This window comes from Molothrus ater, chromosome 10 (genome assembly GCF_012460135.2).
Source record: "Molothrus ater isolate BHLD 08-10-18 breed brown headed cowbird chromosome 10, BPBGC_Mater_1.1, whole genome shotgun sequence".
Classification (NCBI taxonomy): domain Eukaryota; kingdom Metazoa; phylum Chordata; class Aves; order Passeriformes; family Icteridae; genus Molothrus; species Molothrus ater.
Genome location: NC_050487.2, coordinates 5,655,088 through 5,679,980, shown reverse-complemented (window position 1 = coordinate 5,679,980; position 24,893 = coordinate 5,655,088). Strand labels below are relative to the sequence as shown.

At 50.3% G+C, this 24,893-nt stretch overlaps 1 long non-coding RNA gene across 1 annotated transcript; it reads left to right on the top strand.

The window, feature by feature from the left end:
• On the top strand, positions 1-24,893 carry LOC118690155 (uncharacterized). Its single transcript, XR_004980741.1, has 3 exons — positions 1-105; positions 18,042-18,198; positions 24,677-24,893. It is a non-coding gene; the product is annotated as an uncharacterized LOC118690155 (long non-coding RNA).

The window sequence follows — 24,893 nt, the reverse complement described above, 5'->3', positions numbered from 1 at the left end:
GGAGGATTTCCAAGGTGTCAGCCTCTGAAATGCTCCTGGCTCTGCTCTTGGAAGCACAAGGGAGACAGACAAGTGCCAATCCAGGCCCACAGAGGGAGGCTGAGGGTAAGTCACTCATTACAGTCACTTTAACTGGGTTTCTCCCACCTGGGCCTGAATTACCTCGAGGAACAGAAGAGTTCTTTGCTGTTCTGGCTGTGGTCCCATCCCTCTCCCTGCAAATCCTGAGTAACCCAGCAGAGGTGGAGCAGAATGGAGCAGATTCCTTGCAATCAGGGATGTCACCACAGCCTGCAGATGGTTTGGGTCCTGTGCAACACTCAGGTTAATATTTTCAAACACTGTTTTCAGGAAAGAAGCAATGCCTTCAGTCATACTTAGTAAGTTCAAAGACTGGGGATGAATTCCTTAGGCCTTGGAGTGGATGGAGAAGGACAGTGGGGTCCTCAGAAGTGGATTTGAGATGTAGGGTTATTCCTGGTTTTGTCCTGGGGTGTTGTGAGAGTTAGGGCAGCCACAGGGCTCCCAGCACTCAGATGTTCAGTCACCTTGGTGTCACCCTCTGTGGACCCCTTTGAGGACCTTCCCTGTGCCCCTGGATGCTGTGGCATGGCATGAGCTGATTGGAGGTGGGCTTGCAGGGAGCAAAGTGCAGGATGGGCTTTGGAAAGCCTTGGAAAGCAGTTCAGGATGGGCTTTGGAAACCTTTGGGACACTGGTGTGGGCCTGGGTGTCAGCAGGGCTGCTCACATCCCCCTGCCAAAAAACATCTGCAGGCAGCTGGGATCTGCTTCTTTTCCCATTCTTTTCTCCCACCCTGCTGCTCCTGTTCAGCTCCTGCACTGCACAAACCCCCTCTGGGTTTGTGTCCTTCAAACCCTTCCCGTTAAACACTTAGTCATCACTTAGCTAAACTACTATATACAAATATAGCTCTTTTGATCTTCCTACGTAAATCAATACCTGCTGTCCTTTCATCTTCATAGGGCCTTTCTCTGAGCTCTCTCCAATTTACTCTCTTTAAAATGGAGTCATCTCTCCAGCCTGATTCTCCCCAATTTTCATGTTTCCTGAAGCCCCCACACCTGCAGGAAATCCTGGTGGCTCCCTGCCACCTCCACTGCCTGCGAGTGGTAAAAGTGCTTTGTACAGAGCATCTCTTGCCCCCTTGGATTGCTGTGGCTCCTTTTCAGCTTGCTCTGGAAGTGAAGAAGCCCGAGGAGCTGGGAAAAGCACAGTCTCAACTCTCTGTGCCATTCTGGGCTGAAGGAAAGTTGTCCCACTTGGGTTATGGACAGGAATTCCTGCAGTCATTGGTGGCTGCAGAGATGAGCCCAGCGTTGTCTGTAACAATACAGAAAATGCCCAGGGAAGCTGTGGCTGCCCCACTTCCCCCTGGAAGTGTCCAAGGCCAGCTTGAACAGGACTTGGAGCCACCTGGGACAGTGGAAGGTGTCCTTGCCCATGGCAGGGGGTGGGACTGGATGGGCTTTAAGGTCCCTTCCAGCCCAAACCATCCTGGGATTCTGTGAACAATGGGATGTAGGCACAAAGAAGCCCAGGATGAAGGAAGGGAAATGAGCTGCAAGCAGCAGCTATTTATCCCTTCAGAGTAGGGGATGTGGGCATCCCTTCCCTGCCTGGAGCCAGCCCTGCCTGGCTGCCCCTGGGCTCTGGTGGAAGGCTTCAGCCAGGCTTCACAGGAATCCAGACCTGAGACACGGATCCAAGGCACACGTGGGGCACTGGCATTGTCATTCCTGTGGCAGGGATGGATTGGCTCCCTCAGCTGCCTGGCTGGAGCTGTGGGAGCAGCAGGAGTGTCCTGCTGAGGTGGGAAGGGAGGTGATCCTGGGCCGTGATTTAGTGCAGGTGTCACAGCCTGAGCCCGGCTCACACTTCATCCCAAGTGCTTGGGCTGTTGCTTATGTTACAGTTGGTAAATAAAACTGTCAGGGAAATGGGCTGGAGCATGTGATCGTGGCTTTAGGGCAAGAATTAAGTCTCTCTGTAGGATTTGAAGAGGTCATTGTGCAATTCCTTCCCCTCTCCTTACCTCCAGATAGGCTGGGACCATTCCACCTCTGGACTGGGAACGCTGGGAAAGTCATTAAAGTCATTACAGTAAAAAGCCTTCTCCCTCCCCCCTTCAAATGAAAGGTTTATAATAGCAATAAACCCTTGATTTTAGCATCTCGTTATGGGTCAAATAAAAGCTGGTCAGGAGCAGGAGACAGAATCTCATGCCTCTGCTTGTCCCCTCTGGATAAATGTAGTATTGCTGCCATGGGCCATATAGCTTAATTAGCCACTTTTCTCTGCTGTTCCTCAGGAAAAATACTTTGCAAAGCCTAGGCAGGCTGTCCGTGTCATATTTCCCATGTTCCTAGAGGTGTTAATGAATTCATTAATCACTTAATGGCAAGGAGGGTCTTTAGGGACCAGCATTGCAATTTACTGCTCCCAGGAGGAAGAGGCTCTGTCACTGATCTAAAGTTTCAGCTCCACTAATTTGTGCCAGCAGAGCCACCGAGCTCCTTTCTGCAGTCCTTGGAGTCTATATGGATCTCCCAGTGGGGGATGGCAGTGACAGGGGTGGGAATTTGCTGGATGGGGTCTTGTGCTGAATGATGTCCTGGCTCTGGAGCATCCAGAGAATGAGCAGGGCAAAGGAAACCTCTCCCTACCCTCGTGCTTGTGTTGTTTGCTTTTTTTTTTTCTTTCTTTCTTTCTTTTCCACTGGGACAGGCTTCCTGAAAAACCACAGGAAAGGCTCCTCCGTGCAATAGGCTTGGAACTGCATCCTGAGCCTCAGAGGCTTCTGCTGACTTACAGGAAATCCAAACTCTGGCAGCATGGCTGTGTAATGTGGCCTGGGACTGCAGGCTCTGCTGTGAAACGAGTCTGTGAATCTTTTCTAAGTGAAGAGCGTCAGGGGGATGTATTTTGACTGAAGCTGTCAGTTGAGATGTGAATTTGAGTGTTTGCATTTCTGTGCCGCAGAAAATGTTGATTATTTCAGTCTCTCGCCCTTGTTGCAGGAGAGCGGCGGATGCCAAAGTTCCCAACAAAAAGGCTCTTTTGGCTTCCTTCTGATCACACAGCAGAGCAGGGAGGGGAGGAGGTGAACAGAGCCCTCCTCTCTGCTAATTCCCTTCCACCAGCCTGTCATCACTTTGCAATTGCACCTTTTGGAAGGATTTTTTTCTCCCTGCTTTTCTGTTCTCCCGTTTAACTTCTGCTCTGATTTCTCTTTCCATCTTTCCTCTCAGTCTGTTGCCTTCCCAGACTGAGGGCCAAGGGGAGCAGTGGAAGCGTGTAAGACAAGGGGTAGCAGGGCCATGCATGGGGCTGTCCATGTGCAGGCATTTTCTCCCCGTCCCTGATTCCTCCTGGGATTCATTCCCTGCAGTGGGGCTCTTTGTTCAATAGCTGTTGTGAGGATGTGGGAGATGAAAGGCGGGACAGAAGCCACGTGTTGGCCTGGGAGAGGAGAAAGGAGGGAGAGAAAGCAGGAATACAAACCCACTTCATCAGAGCAAACACAAAGGGAGGCAATTTCAATAAATGCCAGATGGTCCAAGTGAACCAGAGCCATGGAGAGCCCTCCATGTCCAACTGTTTGCTTTGGCAGGGAGCCTTCAGCTTTCAAATGAGAGCCTCCCAGGCACCCTCTTCTTTTCCTTGGCTTTCCTCAACCCCTTTGCTCATCCTCTGGACCCCTCCTCCTCCTGCCTTTGATGTCTTTCCTGGCCTCCCATCTCCTGCTGCTGCCCATGGCTCAGGTTGCCCCTCAGATGCTGATGTGTGGAAGAGTGAAGGTGTTCCCTGTGTGCCTGGGGATCCAGCCTCATTCCAGCACCACCAGCTGTCCCTGTCCCACAGCAGACCTCTGGAATGTGGGAGCTGGACACACGGCCAGGCAGAGAGCCTGCATCCTGCTGGGATAGTGGGAGGGCACCTGCACACGGTGGAGGGAAGACCTCTCCCAACACAATCCTTGGGGTGCCCGAGTTCTGGGGTTGAATGAAGGAACACTGGTGATCTTGGGGGTCTTTTCCAACCTTAATGATTCCATGAGCATGAGCTTCTTCGTTCTCTCCTTAGCAGCCTGGATTGGCCTGTGTTTTGTTTTGGCCAGAATTCCTGCAGGATCCTTGCAAACAGAGGAGGGAGGGACTCGGGGTGGTTCAACTTGAGCATCACCACCTGAGATGTTGCTCCAGACACTGCAACATCCCAGGAGGGCCCTGGAACACCACAGGAGGAGAGATCCAGCCACCAAGGGGCTCTTTTGTTCTTGCTCTACATTCAAAACATTTGTTATTCCAAATTGCCTTCTGCACATTCTATGACAATTGTGAGTGGTGTTTGCCATGTCATCTCTACAGCTCCTAACAAGAATGCCATCATTATTCCAGTCATCAGCAGAATGTCCCAAAAGGGGCTGCTTTTGTGCTCTCCAAACTCTCATGCTCCATCTTTCCTACAGGGGATATTGTTGGGTTGAACCTGAGGAGAGAAGGGGGAGTGGAGATACCAGGGAGAGGAATTGGTTGGAGGGATGCTGGTGCCAGGATCAGAGCACTGTGCTCAGGGATGCTGCTCGTGGAGTATCAGCAGAAATTAGAGGAAAAACACCATTTCCCCATGAGTTTGCGGTGTCTTAGCTCTGCTCCTGGCAGCACAGTCTGAGACCTCTCCCTTCAATCCATCTCCTTGGACCTGAAGAGCTGCTTTTGCCTGATGATGGGGATCCATGGATGAGGAGGAAAGGCTGGAATTCAGCTGGGAGTGCAGGGATGAGCAGCCCTAGCGGGAACCAGGTGGCAGAAATTCTGGATCCACTGGGTCTCTCCCACTCCCTGCATGATGGTGCCCACCTCAGCAGCAGCTGGGAGCCTCAGCAGAAATTCTGGAGCCACCAGGTCTCCCTTGATAAACAAAAGACAGATAGGTAAGTTATGTCTTTCTGTAAAAATATTTTTGATGTGCCTTCCCCCCCAACATCTGGAAGCACTGAAAGTTTGGAAATTTGTTCTGATTTCCCTTATTTCATGGGTGGGATGTAGGAGGGGAATTGTACTCCCCCAAAAATCTAGCTTTACCTCAATGCCCTATGTTCAGCTTTCCTAAGGAAAATGTTGAACTTTGTATTTCAAATCCCACATCCATTTCTCTGGAAATTTCACCAAAGTCTTGACAGACTTTATTAAGACAGAATTTTACTTAAGCTGAGTGCTAGGTTTCATTCAAACCCAAATGATTGTTTTCCTCTTTTTAAGAAAGAGGAAATAAGAGAAAAGTATTTCTGTATTTTCTTTTTTTCCTCCTGTTTTTGGAAACCTTGGGGAATCAGAACTCTCTAGCTCCCTAGGAGATTCCAGAGGGAAGGACTTACTGTCTTGGAATATAAAAGAATGTACACATACCAGAAAAAAAAATGTTTGAGTTTTTTCCCCAAAATATTGAGGTTTTGAAGCACAGTGCAAAAATTGTCCCATTCTCCCAAGGTCTGGCTTCTCAGTGTTTAAAACCAAGTTACAGCTTTGCAGAACAACCACGTTCTTGGTACTTTTAACTACAGATTCACATTGATCGTCCTTGTTTTTTATGGGAAGCTGGGGAAAATTTATTTATGGGCATATTTTCCTCCTTTCTAAATGCAAATTATTAATTCAAGTGAAGAAGTGTAATTGTTTCCTGATATTAGATATTTTTAGGTGTGCTCACATCTGAATGCTAGCAAGGAGGCCTTTTTCCATTACCCTTTGGAAAGAAAAACAAATTTCAATGGGATTGTATTTGTTGAATACTGATTAAAGGAACTGAACAGAATTTCAAGTTTCCATGGGAAATAAGGTATCAAATGTGACTTGGTGAGTGAAACTATTGCCTGAGTCTTAGAAGTTTATCATCAGATTAAATCATAGCTATGATAAAAGACAACTTGTAATGCAGATGATGGAATAATGTTCTTTATCAGGAAAAAGGAATTTCTTGTTTTCTCCCAAACTTGGAATACAGCAGAAGTAGTAACAGACACACAGAATGAATGGCCCAAATCAGCTACAAAAAAAAGTCATCTGTGTATATCCAATTACCCTAAAACGTGAGATTTAAATTATTAAGGGTTGTCCTTCAATTTTGAGCAGAAAAGAAAAAGTGATTTCTGTGGAAGTCCCATTGTCCCTGGAGCTGGTGCTACAGACACAAAATCAGGTTAATTTGGGTGATCCCACAGGCCAGATCCACAAATTCTTGGTCCAGCCCTTCAAGTTGTTCAGGTTTGTGACGTTGATTTTGGGATCTGTGGTTGCCACCCAGCAGACTTATCCTGCCCTGGGCCACCTTCCCTTGTGTGTGACCCAACCTGGGTTCTGGCACCTCCCAGCTGGATTTGGGCTCCCTGGGTGCCATTAACTCCCACAGCCCAATTCCACAGCCACCACAGCCATCAGTGATCTCCTGGTGGCTGAAACTCTCAGTCAGGGTGGTGACAATGATGGGAGTGGGGAAAAGAGGGAAGCTGTGAGTAATATCTGCAGTGGATCCATAGGAAGGATTGGTTGGAGGGAATGCAGCAAACTGCAGTGCTCTGGTGATGCACTTCAGCCTCCAGAAAGCTCAAATTGATCATTGGTGCAAGGAGTCCAGCTCCTGAATTGAATAAATCCTACTATAGATTATCATATTTATCTTGGACTGGGGTGGGGTGAACTTGTGTCCCTGGCTGGACAACAGGCTGCTCCCAAGGCCACTAGCACTGCCCTCCTGGGAGAAAATACAGTGAAAGGCTCGTGGGTTGAGATAAGAACAAGGAGAGATCACTCACCAGCTGCCATCATGGGCAAACCAGACTCAAGCTGGGGACATTAATTGAATTTATTGCCCTTCAAATCAACCCCCAGTGCTCAAAAGGAGACAAGACCACTGGGGAATTTTGTCTGTGTGTAGAGACCTTCCACTGCTCTCCTGAATGGTCCCTGGCAGGAAAACCTGGGCAGACCCTCTGAAGGTGGTTGGACTTGGTGACTTCAGTGTCCTGTGCCCACCCAGGACAGAGACACTGCTAAGGAATGATGCTGAGCTCAACAAGACAGAGATGGGACAAGGAGAGGGATTGAGACTGGGCCTGGGAGCTGCTGCTGCTCTTGTTTATGCTGAGTCTCTCCGTGGGGGTTGTTCTCCAGTTTGTCTCAGCACGATGAGAGGCCTTTAAGTGAGAAGCTGTGGTTTACAGAGTCAACAGATTTAAGCAGGCTACGAATATTAATTATTAATTACTGTTGGAGAGTGCTATCCATTAGATTGGTGAAGTAGTTAACAGCTCTGCCTCGTGCTCCCTGCAGACACGCTCTCGCTGTCAGATTTCTCTCCCCGACCAAGACCCCAGAGCTAGAATTAGGCCAGAAACTATTTTCCAGTCGAGTGGCTTTTAATGGGCTCTCCAGACGTGTTCTCTGCATCCTGTGAGTGACTGGGATCCGTGGAGAGCACAGTCACTGGGATTGATTCATTCTTTAAGCTGTGTTAGGGGTTTAACTAAGTGGGGCTTGGTGCTGCTGGAGGTTGGGGCTGTTCTCCAGGAGCACCCACTAATTACCCACAGCCCAGGGCAAGGGTCTGCTCTGGAGAAGCCCATTTGCAGGACTCCTGAAGGGAGCTGTTTTTCTGATGAGAAGCACGGTGCTGGTCTTTTCTGGGTCATCTCTTGTAGAAAAAGTGTCTTCTCAGGGGCTCAGAATGTTCCTGGGACCCCTCAGCTGTGGCAGAATGAACCAAGTAGTGTGTGGTGATGACCATGAAGGTTTGGAGATGGTGCCACATCCCAGCTCTCTGTAGATGCTCAGAAGATGTTTGAATGTCTCCTACAGCTTTTAAAGTCATTGAGGTACTGGCTTATTGCTTCCTTCCTGGGATGTGACACAGCAGCACATCCTCCCTTGGGGACACCTTCTTGTCATCTGAAGCTTCCTTCATGTGAAGGGAACTTGCCATGGGAGAGAGACTTTGGGATGACATTGGGAAGTCTTCTGGTGGCTTTAAGTGTATGGCTGAGGCTGGGCTGGTACTGTCTTAGAGGAAGAGTGGAAAAGACACTCCAAAATTACAAATAGGCCCACAGAAAGCTTTGAGTCTTCTCTGGCGGCCTCACCACATTCTACAGAGCTGTGTGAGGAGCTTGGACCTGCTTCCCAATTCTCCCTCCCTTCCTTCCTTCCTTCCTTTCCCCATGATTCAGGCCACAGGGCTGGGGCTGAGCTCTGCATGTGGAAGCCAACCAAAGGATGAGCCATGAGCTTCCAACTCTTGAACTGCTTGGCTTCCTCCACCTCCAGGGACAGAAATTTGGGATAAAACACAATTCTTATGGGAATCACCCAGGCAGCAACAAAAAGGGCAGTGCAGAGGAGGCTCCCCCTGCCAGAGGCAGGAGTATTGTGATCTGTGAGGAGCTGACTTGTTTCCAAACACCTTGCACGCTTTGTTCGTGCTCTGTATTAAATAGCCGGCAGAATTTAATTCCTCTGGGAAAAAACCCCAAACAAAACAGGCTCCCCTCCCCCTGAGCGCAGCCGTGCTGTAATTGGGCTGTGACAAACGTCTCCCGAGCTGGCAAAGGGGGATGCTTGGAATTCTGACGTTCCCTCTGTCTCGGCAGACAGTTTGGCAGGGAGAGTCACAGCTGGGTGGTTCCAGCTCCCCCAAGCCGGGGCTTTTTGAGGGAAAACGCTGACAGATCTGCAGGAACGGCGAGCAGGACTCATAATTTATTTTTAATGCCACGCTGTCTTTAACCGTGCAATTTCCTCCAGGGTGTTTGCTTTGAGATTGCGGGATAATTACATCGCAGAAACCAGGCTAATTACAGTTAACAGCCTGAAAAAAGTGAGGCCCCCCATTTCCCACCCCCTCCCAGCTTTTCCCACCATCGCTCCCCGCCACTGCTGGGAATGATGCTCTGCTTTGAGCATCACCGGGAGGGATGCTCGCTTCCCGTGCCGGCCCCATGGATCGGGGCTGGGTGGGACCGTGCAGCCGCTGCCAGGACCGCGATGGAGAGCCCGAATAGCGGGGAGGTCAGCCGGGCTGCGGGAGGGACCAGGAGGAGGCGCTGGGGAAGGTTGGTCAGTGTGTCAGTGCCCTCTGTTGGGACCAGCCCGCTCAGCAAAGTGCTCTGCTGGGAAGGATGCGAGTGGAAGAAATGCTGGATTTTCCAAGCCTCAGCAAACTGGACCTAAATGCAGCACTGTGCAGTGCAGGCAGTTGTCACCTGTGTGTTTTCTGCCTCCATTCATCCAGCAGTGTGCAATGGGTGCAGCGATCTCCTCGTGTGTTTTCTCCCTCTTCATCCATCCCCATTATCACCTTCAATGACTCGATGACAGGCCAGGCATGAAGGGAGTGTTGGCATTCCCTTGGGCTGGGATTGAGGTGAGGATCCTCTGGCCAGGCCTTCCACTGCCTTCCCTTTGAAAGATCCTTCCCCCTGCTGCCTTTTATTCTGCATTTAACACAGGCATTTTGCGCTGGCGGGGGGGGGGGGACGGACATGTAAGTGTGGTGAGCTATGGCTTTTTGCAGGGTAGTTAATGCCTTTATTTTAGCCCAAATGGTGGGTAAAAAAGTGCCTCCAAAAATCTAGCCCAAACCTGACAAATGTGTGGGCTTGGGTTCTGGGGAGACAAGAGCAGGGCCTGCTCTGAGAGGTGTACTTGTTTCTGTCTCTATCAGTGGGCTAATAAAAGCTCCTCATGTTTCCTCCAGGCCTTCCTGCCGTGATTTATGGGTTCAGGCTGGCCCCAGGAGCCCCCTGGGCTGTCAGAGACACAGGGGGGTGGGAGGGATGCTGATTTTAATGGAGGCAGCACAGTCAGAGCTCCCAAGGCAGTAGGGATGTGCTGTCCCCAGCAGCCCAAGGGTGCCTGGCTCTGCTCCAGGTCCTCAGGGTGGTCCTGCAGGGCCTGGCTCTCCTAGCTGAGCTAATCATCCCAGCCCGTGCACTGTCAGAAATCACTCTGAGAGTTTAAAAGTCTCATCCTGCCTTGACCATCAGCTTGCTGGATCACACCATGGTGACCAGTTCCATAGGGAATGACAGCAAAGAGCTCTGGAGCAATGCAGGCCCCCCTTGCCACCCTCAGCTGCTCCCACGTTTGCTCCACGCGTTTTCACACGATCTGGCCCCTAACTCTGGCAGTCTTAAAAAAGAATTCATTTTCTCTTCTGGGATTCCCCATCAGGGATTAATTTAATGGTTTCTTTTTCTTTCCCATTGTTTGTTTTTAATGATTAAGGTGATAGCTATAAATTGTTAACAAGTTCTGGTAGAAATGCGATCCCTGGGAGCTTCTTTTGCGCTGAATAAAATAACGGGGAGATTGATTTAGCAAAGCCGGTTGGGTTGCTGTGTCTTCAAAGATTATCTTGGTTCTGCATGAAAGGCCAGATTTCTGAGCAGTATTTCGGCCTAACTAAAGTCAGGTGCCTAAGCACCTTCAAAATAAGAGAAGCCTCTGTCTGTGGGGAGCGATAATATTGTGTGTTAAACCAGCCAGTGTATTAGAACTTCCTTTTTTTGGCTGGGCGATTTTTTCAGGTGAATCCTTTCCTCTGGCAAAAAGCTGAGCTGGCACAGAGGGATTGTTTGATGGAAAAAGCCCTTTCTCTGCTGGGAACAGCCCATTTCCCTGGAGGCCCCTGGGGCTGGCAAGGGTTGATGCTGGTGACATCTCCATGGGGTGCTTGGTCTGAGGGCTGTGGCTTTGCACAGATCAGAACCTGCAGGGTTACCTTGGCTCTTTTGTCTTTGCTTTCCTTGTGCTGAGTGTTTGCTGAGCTCCAAAGCATTTACTCCTGGCAATTATTCTGATGAGACAGGGGGTTATTTGAAAACTGCGAATGGAAGTTTCTGGGGAGATGTCTTCAAAGGCTGATCTCCTTTCAATGGAGGTTGTAATTGTTTAATGATTTTCTATATGGTTTTCCGTGTGGGCTGCTGCAGGACAGGCAGGGCTGGTTTGTCAGCAGAGAACATCTGCTCGTGCTTCACCCTCTCTTCCCCTGGAAGGCTGGTCAACTGCCTCCTGAGCAATACTGGAGATTTCTGATTTCTATTTCCCTTGGCTTTCCTGCTCTGCCTCAGACCCAAACCTCAAACTTGTCATGTTGTTTTTTCCAATTAAATCAGCTGTCTTTCCCACACACCTTGGCTCTGGCATCCTTGGGCTGCATGATGCTGCTTTAACAACCAGAGCTGGGCTGGGGCAGGACCAGCAGGTCCTGCCCTCTTCTACTGCAGCTGATGAAACATCTCGTCCCTCTCCAAAGCTGAAAAAACATTCCTATTGCATTGTCTATCCCCTAATTCCTCGGACAGCCAGAAGCCTTATTCTACTTTCGTACCTAAATGTATTAATGAGTGAGTGGTGACCTTTTGCTGATGTTCTTTCACCTTGAGCGGCACTTTCTCTTCCTTCATGTTAAACCTCCTGGTACATGGAAAGAGAACAATTTTATCACCTCTTCCCCTTCATTTTCTTACACTAACAAGTCAGGTTTTCCCAGCAGCTGCCTCTTGCAAAAGGCCACCTTTACTCTGATGAGCCTTGGAGGCAGCTCCAGGCTGAGCTCACCAGCCCAGACCCCAGTTTTGGGACAAATGCCATGCAGTGTCACCAGACAGGGTACAGCAGCTCTTTGCCCACCCAAGGCAGGTGTTTAATGGGGCTTCTTGCTGCACCACTGTGTTTGAGGAATGGGATTTTAAAAGGCTTGATCCCAGTTGAAATTCCCATTGATTGCTGAGGTGTGTGTCCTGGACTTAATAAATCTTGTGGCTCAGTGCCAGGAGTGGTGAACTCCTCTTGACAGGATAAATCCCGTGCCAAGGGCGTTGATGTGTGTGATGGAGAGCAGAGGGCAGCAGGAGTTCAGAGGAGGTGGTGCAAGTGTGCTACTAGGGATGGGGCCCCTTCTCCTGTTCCGTTTGCTTTTCTCAAGGAATAAAGAGCACACCAAAATTGCTATTTTTTTTTTTTTTTTAAGAGACAACAAAGCAAAATTGTCCTCTTAGCTCCTTGGAACAATCCCGAGCAGGCAGAGGGATCTGGGACACAGCTGGCACTGTGGTTGGAGTCAGAGGGGTCTGAGTCCTTTCACAGAGGTGGGAAGGCAGGGAGTGAGTGATCCTGAGCAGCACAGGAGGATTCTGATTCAGGATCACTGCAAGGTGTCCCTGCTCATGCCAGGGGCCTTGGGCTAGATGGCCTTTAAAGGTCACTATAACCCAAACCATTCCACAATTCTGTGCTCCTTCCATCCAGCCACGACACACGGTGCTGGGAACTGTGCTCGAGTCCTGGGGCTGGCTGGAGATCAACCAGAGATCCTGTCTGCTGGAAACACAATCCTCCTGCTTCCTAATCCGAGCCCCATAACATAAAGCAGATGTAAAGGGCTAGCAGGGATCAGGAAATCTTTTGTGTGTGAGGTGGAGGCAACGCTGCGTGCCCGAGGAACCTGTGAGAAGGGAAATCGGGATATCCCTGGGGCAGGAGAGACCTGGCTCGGCGGGGGAAGGGCCACTACGCCTGCTGTAAAGCCTGACCTGGCTTTCTGGAGCCGTCCTGGGTTACACGGTGTCTGCAGCCCGTCCTAGAGCATGAGCACGGTCGGCGGGATGCTGTGCCTGGCGTTCCCATCCCCAGCTCGGCGCCGTGGAGGTCCCTTCTGCCTGCATCCCTCCCGCGGCGCCGAGCTGCGAGTCGCTAAACAAAGCCAGGGAAAATCAGGCACAAGCTGTGCAATTTGCAGATGATCTGTGTACCTGCTAGCTCCGAACAGATGTTTTCCTTCGCGTGACCATTTGTGAGCTGCTTCCCTGTCACAGGCTGCGGTAGCAGCGGTGCTCGGGAGTGAGTGATATCTTACACCTGCACGGAGCGGCGTTCCTGCCATAAACCTGCTTTGCAATTCCAGAAATCTCCCATTACAGAGTTTTATACCCAGCGCAAACAACGGCGAAATAAGGCTGTTTAGTATTTTTGACAGAGGCTTTAGAAAAAAGCGCTGGAAGATAAGAACTGCGGGAGCTGGATGGGATCTGTGTAACTCGGTCTCCTCTCCGAGGAGCGGGTGCTGCAAAGGGAAGAGCAGCAGAAGGCAAGAACCTGCCTCGTGTTAGAACTGCTCATCATCTCCTCTAGCTGGAGGTGGCCTGCAATATTAATATCCCTTTCAGCAGAGATGTTGGTATTTAGCTGGCGTAACTCCGGCTATTCTTGTTATCCACGCACATTCCTGCTTCCTCTCTGAAATGTCACGGATTCTTGGCCACCACAACTTCCCGTGGAAGTCAGCTCCAGGCTTTAACTCTGCCTTGAGCAAAGCCCGGGTTTCCTGCTGCAGGGCTGTGCCAGGGGAGTGTCAGCAGCACAGAATCGCTGCCTCAGTCATTGTAGGGGGCACTCTGAGCAGCACAGCTTAACTAGACCAGGCTTGGCTTGAGCTTGGCTTTTCCAAGAGGGCTCTAAGGATGAAAGGACTGCAATTCCTCATCTCCTAGGCAGGTTGGCAGGTGTATAGGAATGTGATATCCCCCTCTGGGTTGCTCACAAGGGGAAGGAGAGTCTGTCTGGGAGAGGCTGTTGGTTTTTCCTGGCTCCTTCCGAGCTCAGCCAGTGGATCTTCAGACAGGTGTTTGGAATAAATGTGCAGCAAAAAGCAAAAGGAGCCAGGAAGAGCCTAGTGCTGAAGAGAGGAATTCTGCAGGGTGTTTTTTTCCTGGGATGTGCACTCTCCAAAACAAGCAAAGTCTTTAGGAAGCTCTGGCATAGAGGGATGGGTGCCCCTCTGTGATGGGAGGAGGATTCTGTTCCCAGGACCAGCGCTTGCCTGGCTGCAGTGTGGCCACAAACCCTGGGATGCCCTGCTCAGCCCCTGTGGAGACAGACAGCCCTAAACCCCGGGGCTGGCTCTGGGAAATCTGTTGCTCTGTGCTTTTTGCACCGAATTCCCAGGTGGGTTTACCTGCAGAGATCAGTGGGAGCCTGGATTCCCTGCGGGCGCCGCGGGAACGTCTGTCGGGAACGGCTGCTTGCCATCTGCTGCGGGCTGGGAGTGGGGAGCAGGGCACCCTGGCAGGCTTGGGAGCTGCCTTCAAGCACAGCATCCTCCACGAGCAGCAGGATCAGGCCTCTTGCCTCACCAGAATAGGAAATTTTTTGCTCCAATTGCGAAAAACCTGTGTGCGTGGTCCAGGTTTGTTGTGCTGCCCAACAGTGGGAACTTAGTTTGGTGGAAGAGAGTGGATGTGGGGAGTGGGAGGCATCCTTGTCCCCCCAACTCAAGGTTCCTCTTCCTTCCCAGTGGGAAGAGCTCTGCTTTCACAATAAGCTACTGGAGGTTTAGGGTGGCACCAGCTCTTTGGGGAGAGTGGAGGTGAGAGATGTGGGGTTTGAGGTATCAGTGCTGACTGGGGATGTGTGGGGTGGCAGGAGCTGCAGTTACAGGTGTCTTGCTTGAGGTATCCAGGGATAATAGACTTCCAAAAGACAGGGAAAAACAGCAGAGAGAATGGAAAGGCAAAGAGTGTCCCATGCCACACATTAAAGGCAAACAGGCATTTTCCCATGTGGACCTTCGAAAAGCTGGGATAAAAGAAAAGCCAAAAATGTCATCTGAGATGTAGCTCTAAACGAGAGGATTTTCCCAGTCAGCTCAAATCTCCTGTCCCTCTCACTGGAAGGGGCCCAAGGCACCAAGCACTATTTAACTTGGAAATCTGGGAAAAGTGGGGCCTTGGCCCCGGGGCACTGGCTCTGCCAGGGTGACCCCCCTTTTGCTTGGTGTGCAGAGGGAAATATTTCTTTCTTTCCTTGCCTGGTTGTCAAATTCATGCCCAGCCCACCGACAAATCCATCTCTTCAGAGATCAATTACAGTGTCTGGCTGCCAAGCCTGGAAAACCAATTAACTCCCCAAATTTTTTTTTCCTGTTTTAAAGAAGAAAAAAAGGGAAGGGAGAGAGAGAGAGAGAGAGACAGAGAGAAACACATTGAAGTGGGGGCATAAATCACCTGGAAAACATTCCAAACATTAAAATAAACAAGGACGAATTCCAGCTTCATTTGTCTCTTTTGGAGATTCTGTCACTGATTTATTTTGCTGCTCTGTCTGAGCCTCAGTTTGTCTTTGCTCATGTTTGGAGTCAGATGCTGTGTCTGAAGCAGAGCCCTGGGGCTGGATGCTCCTGTGCTGATTCCTGCATGGAGCATCCTCCCTTCTGCAGGGCTGTGATCCCCTAACCTGTGGTTTTAGTGGGTTAAACTCTCTCCATCCTGCAGGACATTTGGGAATGGATTAAAATGGATGTACATCTCTGCCTGAGCTGGTGGTTTGGGAGAGCAGTGTGACCCACCAGGCTTCCCAGGAGGAAATAACTCTGCTTCCCAATCCCAAACTTCTGGCTTTCCACAGCCTCCCAGAACTGGCTGTTCAGATTGAAGCTGTCTAAACTCACCTCCTTGATTTTTCAGGGGATTTATTCCTTTTGGCCAACTCTTCTATGTCCTCAGGCCTCCAAGAGGCTTAGAGAAGAATCCTGTTCCCAAGGCAGCGGAATGGTGTCCATGTGGGAACACGCTGGACTGCCTGGAGCTAAGCAGGGCCCAGGTGTGTCTCAGGCTGGTGGTCTCACAGGGATATTTAAAGAAGGATCAGGAAAGGGAAAGAAGTAAAGATGATTTATTTATGATATTTCTGGTTTTGGGAATTGGCCAGCCAAGGGTCTGGCAAGCCTTCAGTGGTACAGGTGCCTTCCAAATCCAGGGGGTATGGATGGTAGAGGAGTGAGAAGAAGCACTTTTGCCTGAGTAAGAGGATTTTCTGCTTCTAAAATGCCCTTTATTTGGTATTTTTGGGTGGGGATGCAGGCACCTGTCTGTGGTGGTTGGTACCAGTGATGGGTACTGAGCCCCTGTACAGGAGCTGCAGGGGTGATGCAGCATCCCTGAGGGTTCAGTGCCCACCTGGAGTGGCAGCGAGCTGGGGGAACACCCTGGGACATCCCAGGTGTCATTCCTGGTCACCAGGGTTGGAGAACCTCTGTCCCCCTCAGGCAACAGGGATTTGAACCTGGAACATCTGTTCTGCTGCCTGTCCCCCTCCTGCCAGAAGCCTTAGTTTTCATTCCAGAGTGGAATGAACAATCCTGGGGGTTGGTGTGCAGAGGAATTGCCACCCTTCCTTCAGCTCTACTGGAAACTCTTCAAGAGGCTGTGAACAAACAACCTTCCCTTGGGGTAAATCATCTCCAGTTCCCAGCTGAATGGCTGCTCCTTTGAGGTGTCCTTGTCACTCTGTGTGGGTGTGCCTGATCTTCCCTGGGATCCCACAGCCTCCCCAGCCCCTGTGACTGCTGCAGGCAGTCAGGAGGGCCACGTTGGTGTTCCTGATTGCTGAGCCCTTTGTGAGAGGCTTGGGAAAGGTGGGAGCTCTGTGTTCTGCAAACAGCTCAGATCCCACTGCAGCCCATGTGCTGGGGACTGACTCTTCAGCTGAGGGCTGCTGTGGGATCTGTGCTTCCCAGCCTGGCTCTGGAAACAAAATCCTGTCTGCATTGTCAGGAAAACCTGGTGAGAGCACAGAGTTGTCCAACAGCCTCCAGGCAGCCTGGAGCAAAAGCTCTGACAAGTGCAAATCAGAATCCACATGGAGTTTTGTTTTTTCTCTCCAGCCCAATGCTGTTGCAGAATAGAAGGATGGCATCAGAAAAATCTAAAAAAAAAAAAATCCCATAAAAACCTCCTGCTGTGTCATCCTGCCCAGACTTTCCAGTGACACAGCCTGGGAGTGGATTCATAGAATCCCAGAATGGTTTGGGTTGAAAGGGACCTTAAAGTCCATCCCATCTCATTCCACCCCCTTCCACTGTCCCAGGTTGCTCCAAGCCCCATCCAGCCTGGCCAAGGGCACTGCCAGGGATCCAGGAGCAGCCACAGCTTCTCTGGGCACCCTGTGCCAGGGCCTCCCCGCAGGGAAGGATTTCTTCCCAATATCCAGTTTAAACCTAATTCTTCTAGAGATTGGCCTGTCAGACCAGTGTGTTTAAGACAAAATCTCCACTCCTTTCATTTCCAAAGCTGACAATGAGCTGTAGTGATGGGAACTGGGAGAAATCCATGTCCAACAGGACAGAGCATGCTCTGGCCACTTCTTTTGCCAGAGATATTTCCCCAATAAACCGTTGTTTTAGACACAACCCATTATTCAATTTATCAATCCCTAGTTACCCCTCAAATTCCTATATCCCAAATCCATGGGATAGATTGAATAGCTTAATTTGAAATGTGAAAGCAGGTTGGAAATCATTGCTGTGCAAATTGGGTGGAGGGTGGGCTTGTTTTCTCTTCCATGGCTCAACTTGGCTTAAATGAATTAATAAAATCCATTCTGGTAGTTCCCAGTGAGGAATATGTTTTATATATATATATATATATATATATATATATATATATATATATATATATATATATATATATAAAATAATATATATTATAATTTTATATATATATATTCCTCCTTCCCAGTGAGGAATATATTTGGAAAAAGGGGAAAAATCCCTCCCAACATTTCATTCATCCCAGAGTGAAGCATTTTGATTGGGGGAACTCAGCTAATTTTTTTCCTCCTCAAAACAGGTCAACTTTGAGATATAAAACATCACATTGGAACTGAAATTCAAACAGAAATGTTTAGAAAATGTGGGATTATATATCCATATATTTGGGAGTTTAACGAGATGGTGGATAGAAAGAAAGCACCCAGGCTATTTATAATTCAATTAGGCTTAGATTTAGGAGTAGTTCTGGCTCTGTGTAAACTGCATCTCTTTTTCATTTGGAACGATCTCCTTCCTCCATCACAGCCCCTTTTCCTGGGAATATACGGCTGCAGCTGGGAATATATGGCTCTAATAGAGCTGCAGTGACTGGAGCTCTGCTGTGCCAGCTAACTGCTGTATTTTTCTTTCCCAAGGCTCTCCGGGCGTGTTCACAAGGGAATATTGACATTTGGGACCAAGGGATGGAAAACTGGGCTGTGAGCTGCTGGAGCTGTTATCAAGGATATTTATCCCAGCAACTTTCCCCTGCAGGACTTCTCAAGGTTGTGCCTCTTTTTCTCCATTCCCCCTGTAAGTGTCCCACACCACATTTCCCATTAATTACTAAAGTAAATCTAAACAAAATGCTCTCCTTCCTGGGATTTTTTGGTACCTTTCAGTGTTCCTTCACCTCTCTCTTTGCACTGCTGTAAAGAAGTGAGTGAGTTCCTACTCTCACTCTGGGGTTTGGTTTCCAAACTGTTTATTGAGTAATAAAAAGAGACAATTACAAGTCTTTGCCCAGGGATAATGTGCTGATAATTTTATGACTGGACAAACGGTTGGAACAGCCCACAAATGGTGGTGAGCAGGAAATCTGGGATCTGCTGCTGACAGAGCCACCCCCGAGGAGATGAAGCCTCACTGCTGGCAATCAAAGCTGCTGCAACAACTGCGAGCCAGTAAAACTGCTGTGGGGAAGGGTGGTGGGATGGGCATTGTTTCCTGCAGAGGAAAAGTGGCAAAGAACTTTTGGGAGGTGTTTGGGAGTTCATCCTGCTGGCAATGAGTGTGAGGGACCACCAGCACTGCTCATGTTCAGGTCCACAGGGCCAACAGCTGGGGCCTGGGGATTCCAGGGAAGACAAAGATTAAAGGGTGTTAATGCTTTCAAGCAAACAGGGATCATCCCAGAGATAACAAAGGGATTGAGTTTCTCCAGGCACTTGAGCACTGACCCAGCTCTGAAGCTGCTGCTGCAGGGTGGCCCTCGGCTTGCTCCCACCTGTAGGATGACATTCCTCATCCCTGTCACCCCAAACCCTGCGGAGTTATAATTTAATAATTTCATTATTTCTGGTTTTAAGCCTTTATCTGTAACTGGTTTAGTTCCTATCCAGTGGATTTTCCAGTTCCTCTGTGATTCCATGGGTACAACAGGAAATAATTCCAGATTTAAACCATGCCCCTGACCACTGAACATGGCAAACTGCTGCCATGGAAATGCTTCCAATTGTCACAAATCCAGGAGTCAGCTGCTCACCTGTCAGACACCATTTCAGGGTGGTGTTCCCACTGGCCCTCTCCAGGAGGAATTCCTGCTCCTTCTGAGGAGCAGAGCATCATCTCAGCACTATCTTCTCTCCACTGGAGCTCAGGGGGTTGGCTGGGGAGGCCCTGGAGAGGCCTCACTCTGCCCATCTCCCATGAGGAGGGGTGAGCTGCTCCTCTCCCAAACCCACAGCAGATCCTCAGAGTGGGCAGGAAGCTGTGGACCTGGGAGTAGCTGTTTGCAGCTGCCAGGACCTCCCATTTGTGTGGTAGTGATGCAGATAGAATCTCATAAACCGGTTTCCACCCTGCTTTACTGCAGATTTAATGATCAGAGGAAGAACTCGACTGTTTATTAAAACATTAGACAGTAAAGTTTAACAGTAGACAATAAAAGGTTTTGTTTTTCCATCCTTCTGATTGTTAAAGCAGCACCACGTTGGGCTGGAGAGGGAGCTGCTGCCAGTGCCTGCATCCAGAGTGGGCTGTGATGTGACTGGGCAGGAGGAAGAAGTTGGCACTGCCCCTTCCATGCGTGGCAAATCCAATGTCTGAGGAAGGGCAGGGCCTCTTCCCTGGGCAGGCAGTGTCCCCAGGCTGGCTGGAGTGTGACAGGGGCTGGAGCAGCACAGCTCTGCCATTATCCATCAGCAGGATTTACTCTGGATCTTGCCAGAGGTGCTGCTTCCTCACCCCCTCCCTCCCTGGCAGAGGCAGCCCTGCTCAGAGACCCTGGTGGGAGCCAAGGTCTCCAGCCTGGAGATGGGGATGGAGAATGGACAGTCCCTGCCCCCTCTTCTGTCCCTGCAGCTGGGTGTGAAAACACCTTCAGGCATCCCTGGGTGTCACTGGCTCCTTGTTGTGAACTGTGGAAATGGCTCCAGAGGCCTGAAGGGAGGGGTTTGCAATTTCTGTGGAGTTTTCTCCTGGTATCCCCTTTTCATGCTGGTTCCTGTGCTGAGCTGGCTGGTCTGGCTTCTCCTGGGGGCAGAGGAGAACACCAGGACTTGCTAGGATTGCTCATCCTGCCTAAGGAATGTGCAGTCAGCCTCCAGAGGGCCCTGACACCTCTGCTCATGTTCCAGTGGGGCTCCAGGTGAATTCTCTTGGACATAGACAGGAAAATCTTACCTCAAACCCTAAAAGACTCAGTGTGTCCTTCAGCTTCCAGCTCCTTTGGCTCCCTGCAAGAGAGCCCTGGGGGCTGAGCAGCCCTGCTGGGGGAATGTGAGATTCCTCATGGAGTTCCTGGAGTCCTGGGCAGCCCCAAAACAAGGTGCCTTTCCAGCTCAGCCTCAGTGCTGGCACAGGATCCCATCCAGGGGGAGTCTGTGGATCTCATTGGAGGGTCAGGGATGTAGGGCAGCTGTAGCAGAAGATTCTCCCTCCCTCTTGTGCTGTGGTGGGGTGCGAAATCCAAGTCTTGCTTCCCTAGGGAGCTTTAGCCAATGGACCAGACCCCAAGGCAAGGCAGGACTTTGTGTGTTTGCTGGGCTTGGGGGGGAAAGAGGGATGGGAAACAGCTGAGAACACATCAAGGTGAGAAGGAGAGGGTTGATAGCAGGATTTGTACCAGCTCAGAACACTTTGGGCACTGAACTCTTCTCTGAGCCTCCAAAAAGTCTTTCAGAGTTGCAAGAGTGGAGGTGAAGCTGTGAACCAACCAGACTCCAGTGGAGTCTGAGAAGCAGCAATCCCTCTGCACAGGAGGCAGGAATTACAGGTAAAGCCCTCCAGGGATGTGTGCCAGGGCTTTTGCTGCCTTCTGCACAAAAAATGGGGGAAGGGGAGCAGGCAGGAAAGTGAAATTTGTTATGACATGGCACTGCTCAGGACAGGGCCTGCAAAAGGTGACTGCAGAGAGGCTTTGCAGCATAATGAGATGATGTAGAACTGTGGAATATCCTGAGCTGGAAGGGACCCACAGGGACCATGGAGTCCAACTGATTAATTGTTGGCAACAGCACATGGGGAAAACCAACAGGAGCTGCAGCTGTGAGGTCCCAATGAGCTGTCAGCCCTCTGGGAGGAGACTGGAGAGGCATCCAGGACCCTCCTGAGGATGCCAGCAGGAATTTCCACAAAGGCATGGGCAGCACGAGGAGTTACAGGGGGGAAATGGAGCAGCAAGCAGAGCCTGTCACCATCCCCCTGGATCCATCCTGGAGCATCCCTGGGTGCTGTGAGGAGTCCTGGTGATTCCTTATCCAGGCTGACCTAGAACAGAGGCTGGACAGAGTTAAAGAATAAAGCAGGGATTTATTAGAAGGCATCAATGGATCCACCTTGGGCAGCATAAGAGCCCAGCCAGGGCTGCACCCAAGATGAACAAAAATGGTCACAAGATGCATGATCAGTCATGGGGTCTCTAACTTTTATTAAGTTCTGGTCCATTTGCATATTGGAGTTCATTGTCCAATTACAACTTATGGTTATGCAGTCCCATCCTTCTTCAGTCCATGTTGTTTGTGCTCTTGGGTCTAAAATTTGGGTGGTTGTCTTTGGTTCCCAGGTAGAGAAGGAATTGTTTTGTCTCCCTACTGTGTGCAGAGAGCTCCCCATCCCCTAATATGAAGCTCAGAACTACACATTAAAGAGGTACAGAATCTGAAAAAGTTAAAAGCTAAAACCTGAGGCATCATTGGTGTCCCTGTCTCAGGCCCCAGGAATGGTGTGAGAGGAAAGCACAGATACCTGTGGTAGCAGCAGGACCGTCAGGGGACAGGAGACCTTGATCTGAGAGGCTGAAGGAACAAAAATCAGGAATAAAGTGCCCTGGAGAAGGCAGATGTGGAGCTGGATGGGTCCCTGCTAGGGCCAGGGCTGATGCTGGATAGAGACCCCAAACTTGGCTCCTACATTTGGCACTTTGGACTTGTGGCAGCACCCAAAATGAGGGGACATCAGGGCACTCCTGATCAGAGCCACTGTAGGACAGCAAGCCCCACGCTGCTCCCTGTCCTTGTCCTGGCCATTCCCAGCCAGCCCCTCCTGCTGGGGCATAGCAGCAATGTGCCACTGGACATCACACTGTCACCTGGGCTGCACCAGAGCACAAACTTCAGCCCTAGGAGAGGGACTCAAATGGACTCAGCCTCCTCCCTCAGCCCTGGAAAACCTTCAGGATTAAATTCTGACCCCAGCGAAAACAGCTGAGCATTTTCTGGTTGAGTCCAGCTGGCTGGAGTTTAATTCCCAGGTTTAAAGCCTCTTTAAAATCAGCTGTGATATATAACCAGTCTTCTCAGCCTCTAAATACCTCAACAAGATTGGCAGTGCTCCAGCAGGGCCATGGGCAGGATAACCTGCAAATCCATAGGTCAGGAGAGAAACTGGGGAGCCAGGCTGGGGCAGGGCAGAGCCACAGAGCTGGAATTGCCTCTGCTGGTGGTTCTGGCATGCAGGAAAAGCTGGGAAGCAGGTGAAACCCTTCTCTTTTGAACCCTGGAATTGCTGTTGTGATATTCCTGTTTGTGCTCAGCCTTTTGGAGGATGTTTTGCACGTATATTTATGTACATACACACACACACACACCTCCCCGTGGATGCACACACCACAGTGCATCTCAGTCTGCAACCTTCCATAAACTGCAAAAAAAAAAAAACTAAATACAAAAAACCAAAAAACAGAAAAAGATCAAAATTAAGTGCCTTATCATTGCTAAATCATCAGAAACTAATATTAGAGCTGCTGGACGATTTTCCCCCTGAACTATCCCCACTCCACGATCCTAATGCAATGATTCTTCCTGTAGCTCTTTACATTCTATTATTTATAAGAAACAATGTTCAGCCCTCCCCTGACAGCGTTTGCAGGGCTGCGGAAAGCAGTGCGGCAGAAAGGTGGGAGAACAATTTTGGTGATGTTTCCATAGCTACCTAGCTGCTAAATGTGGTTTATTCCATTTTAAAGTCACCCAACACACACACACACACACACACAGAGAAAGGAAAGCACACAGCCCTCCCCTCACACACGCAGGCACTGGGAATGCAGCCCCTAATCCCTGCCCTGCCTATTCCAGCCTAATCTGCCTGGGATTTGTATATTTAAAGGGCTGCTTGCTGCCTAAATAAATGGCTGGATACGGCAGGAGGATAAACATATTGTTTCTCGCTCGCTCTCCTCTCCGACGTGTGTGTTCCAGGCGCTCCCTGTAATATTATCACGGATATTTTTCCCCAGCCAGCCGCGGTGCGCCGGGGAAGTCGGAGGTAGGAGGGTGTCCTCTCGTGGTCTGTGCCATCTCTGCAGCCTCGGAGCTGGGGGGAAAAAAAGAAAAGGGAAAGGGGTACCTTGGCAGAGGGTGGGTATTTTAGGGGAAAAGCTCTTTGGCCGGAGTTTGTGGTCAAAAACATCTTGGTACCTCCCTGATGCTGTGGGAGAAATCCCCCCTGGGCTTCTGTGCACATCCCTAAGAGAGCAGCTGGGGGCCACTGGCCACACTCAGTTTTCCAAGCCCATCCCTGGAAATAGGAGGAAAATGAGGCAGGGGGAGGGGAATGGTCCCAGCTTTCCCCAGCAGAGGAAGGCTGCAGAGAGCCGTGTCCCAGCCCTGCCACCAAAGGAAACCTGGATCTGGGATCTGCTCCCTCTGGAGGGACTCATCCTGCTGCTCCCTGGTGCTGAGCCATCCACACAGCATTTTCCAGTCCCTCCCAGGCCTGGGATTCCCAGAGCTGCACTGGCATCCCCTGGGTCTCTGCAAAATGAGACAGGGGAGAGCTGGGAGCAGGACAAAGGAAGAGATGCAGGCAGGGACAACAGGCAGAGAGCCCATCAGAAAATAGAGAAGACTGCCCAGCAGGAATTCCTGAGTCAAGGTTTACCTGAATGTAAATTAGATGTAAATGAGGGGTGTGTTCTTTACTCAGAGAGGAGTTCAGCACTGGCACAGGTTGCCCAGAGAAGCTGGGGCTGCCCCATCCCTAGAATTGTCCAAGGCCAGCTTGGATGGGGCTTGGAGCAGCCATGTGGGAGGTGTCCCTGTCCATGGCAGGAGGTGGAACTGGATGAGCTTCAAGATCCCTTCCAGCCCAAATCATTCAATAATTCTGTGAATATGAATGAGGAGGATAAGGAACATGCAAGTATCTGAGGAGGGCAGCCTGCTGTCCATCCATCCTGCCTGGGATTCCAGCCCCTGTTCCTGTGACACAGCCACAGTGGTGGTCTTTGTCCACAGCACACACTCGGGGGGAGCAGCCACAGCTTGTCCTGGGAATGGCACAGGATTCATCCCTCTGCTGCATCCCCAGGACCCCTGCAAGCCCCTCCCAGGGATGTTCTGCTGTAAACCTGTCCCAGAGAAAAATCTCTCCTGAAGTGGAGGATTTTTGTCACAATTTTTTTTTTCTTCTTCTTCTTCTGCCTGGCAGAAAAAGGAGAGTGAGAAGCACTGCTGAAATCGAGTTTTATTCGTGTTTGTCACCAGGTACAAAGCAAATAAATCATCACTGGAAAGCAAAGGCACCTCTGACCATCCCTCAACTGCCCGTGTGTCCTTTTGTTTTGCAGGTTCCCTTTGCTCCACGAAGTTGCCTGGGGCCTGCCAAGGTGCCAGGCACAGATCCACCCCTCTGGAGTGCCCCAGCTGAACAGGAGGAGTGGTGTGGAGGCAGCAGATTCCTTTGGGATCGCTGGGATTTGGCTCGGCCCCGCGTGGCTGTGCCAGCCCACCTGCACAGAGGCTGCATCTGCAGGGACCTCACATCTGGGATAACCTGGCTCAGGA